Below are 3,401 nucleotides of genomic sequence, written 5' to 3' on the forward strand. Positions count from 1 at the left end.
GTTAATTCATATTACAAATATGCAATAATGTACGTCCCTCACCCGCGACTTAACCATCGTTAACTACAATCTCTGTCTCAATTCAACAAATTCCAATTCCTAATAAATCAAGTATATATTTGATTTTACACTTCATCATTGATGTAACCGAAACTTTTCAGATAACATCATTCGTACTTTGCGAAGTTCACAAGAATTTAACGAAAACCAACATCACATCTCAACAAATAACGAAGTATTGATTCATAATTTCAATATTATTGAAGAAATACTTATGTAACCTCTAAACCTTCAAGGAATTATTCAATTCTAGTTCCAACCGTAAATCGAATGAGTTTAATTTAGTATTAACTCATTAAAATCTATGTTACATCTGAGGAGAATATATACATATATATTTTCATAAAGACTGTAATAAAATTCTTATGTACAAAATATTAATTGTGAAAAAAAATTTTACGGGTAGGTAATACCCGAGAGATATATATAAATTCACAATTAATATGTTACATTCTTCGAATCAGATTAAGCAAATTATCAATTATACTTCCTACTTTCACAATAATATACATTCTTTCATAGAAATCAAAACAACGATACTCATTCAAACCCAATTACATATTCTGATTTTAAAAATCTCAGAATTCAATTCGAGATATAACCGGTACCATTACTTTTAGATTCCTACATCTTTCAAAGCTATACTTTGACTTCAAAAGTGTGTTAGAACATCAAATGTATACAAACGATTACAATCTATGTTCAAACCCTTTGAAAATCTCTGAAGACACTTCAAATAATGAGCAATCGAGATGATGATCCAACCACATATTACCCACAGTTATGTACTTAAAAAGCTCTCGAAACCAAAGTCATAATTCAACACATATCTATGTCAGATCTTTTGGCATTTATTAGCAAAAATAACCTTGCAATTTCTTTGCAAAGTAGCAAATTATATCACAGCTCCAGCAAGACAACTTCGATTTTTTCATTCGGAGTAGCCTTATCATAATTTTGATATATGTGATTACCCTTTTGTTACCGGAGAACATTTCATATTCCACCACATTAGCAATAAACTTACCAACAACTTCACTGATCTTGGGCATTCCGAAGAATATTTATATTTATCGAAACCTCATCATTTACTCATCTGCCTCTTGTAACGAGAATTGTCATACGAATCATTGGGAGTTAGCAATCAGTATTTTGAAATCTCACAGCATGTTGACGCCAACAGTTATACATAAACGTCTATTTCCAAGGCTTACATACTTCGAATGTGAAGTTTCTGAAAAACACTCTGAACCACGAACTAGTTCTCGAAATGCTGATGAAGCAACAAAAACTGTAAACAACCTTAGCAGTAAGAAGTTTGATGATAAAGATTAGTGTATTAACAAAGCTCAGAAATAGAGAAGTTTTGGAACTGGAAAACGGATTGAGCAAAGTATGAAGGAGGCTGTGGACAAATCACAAAGACTGAACCTGCCTTCAAAGAATCCAAATGATTCAGTCATTAACGAATACCTTGCTCCTGACACTAAACCCTTACAGACAATATTCTTCATCATCCTCTGATATTAGAAATTCTAAGATATCATCGTATCTTTCATTATAAATATCCTTCATATTTCTGAAGATATTTTCATAATTATTCTTATCTGAAATCATTTACCTCTTCGCGCTATCTGTATTACATCATAAAAGAAATTATTTTAGTTTCTAAATTCTGAAACATTCGAGTTTAAAATAGGAATATTTTTGAAGTAGTGTTGGGAACTGAAGCATGAGTTAGTATAATATAATGACACTTGATCAACGTGATTATATTACAGTAAGTCATGCTGAGTTTCTAAATGGAACGTGATGATTCACAGATCATAACATCATCATGTGCCATGTTATACGACTCTTGTATTCTATTTAACCTCTAAAATATCAAGAAAATATTTCTTGATGATTCGGCCTTTTCCAAGGTATTCTAGTAATTTGACAAGTCAAGATCGTGCCATCACAATTTCCTTCCTAGAACATTAACAATGTTCATTCCGAAATTCATATTTGTGAATTCTGGACCATTACAAGCGGTGCTTAATCGCAAGAAGAAGAAACGAAAGGACAAAACTCCGAAATAGAAATTGGGGTATAAATTGCAGCAAATAAAAGAGAGCATTAACTGTGGATGACAATGATTATAGAAGATAGAAACAGAGACTTTGAAATATAAGGGAAGATATAAAGCCCAATGACAAACCAAAAATTATAAACCATATATATCGATGCATATAGCAATATAAAGACACGGGAGAACTAGAAACACTATAAACCCAAGAGTATAGTAGAAGTAAATAGATTCTTCCGGTGGTAGATGAAAAAGAAGAATGACCGATATGAAAGTTATAAGTATATCGAGAATCAGAACTGGATGGAGCATATTGATGAATACTTTAAAATATGAGTTGAGGGGGAAAGAATAGAAGGTGATGAAACATGACTAGGAACTTAGAAATCAACAGATTTAACTCACACAATAACGGAATAAGTGAATCAAACCCTCTATTGAATAGGTTAAGCTTTTTGTGATTAATTTAGTCATACCACAACTAAATCAAGTGTGATTAGATCAACACCTAGAGCTATTATTCACCACCTGGGTGATTTGGGTTGAGAGAGAATCGGAGGAGCTCACTAGATCTAAGTGTGTGTAACAAATGAGAGGCTTAACCTAAAAATGAAGAACATAAGACTTTATATACCCCTGCTGTTGACTCACTCGTACGATTCATCCATCACACATACAAGTTAGCTTCATCAGCCATACGGGTGATCACTCACTCGTGTCTTCTCATTTAGGTTGTAATTCTGACTTAGCTCAGCATCAACCGTGCATATGAGCCTGTCAGCCATACGAGTGAGGCTTCACTCGGACGTCTGACTAAGTCTAACATAGTCAAACATCCAAATCTCATTCCTGCAGTTGCTGTAACCACATACAAACACGGATAGGATAATAACGAACGATCATGGTGGCCTGTAAACTGTTGTACCTGCAATGGACGTGGGTAGATGTCTAGGGACTTGCATAAAATGCATCAACAGAAGGTGTGAGTTGTAAGAAAACGAAGGAGGTGAATTTATAAGAAAATCACTGACAGAACAATTAAAATGGACGATCGCATTTAAAGCGGATCCTAATTCCTTTTGTTACCGGAGAATCAAATCTTATTACAAAGATTTTCTTCAAATCCCTTGAAATCTGGAAATCAATCATATCTACGTCAAATGATAAGATGAATCTACGCTTACTCATTTCACTCTTCTATGTTAGCTTCATTCGTACTCTTCATATAAATGGATTGTTTATCCAAATTATTCGCTGATGATAAAACTCTAAT

Source organism: Rutidosis leptorrhynchoides, chromosome 5 (genome assembly GCF_046630445.1).
Source record: "Rutidosis leptorrhynchoides isolate AG116_Rl617_1_P2 chromosome 5, CSIRO_AGI_Rlap_v1, whole genome shotgun sequence".
NCBI lineage: Eukaryota > Viridiplantae > Streptophyta > Magnoliopsida > Asterales > Asteraceae > Rutidosis > Rutidosis leptorrhynchoides.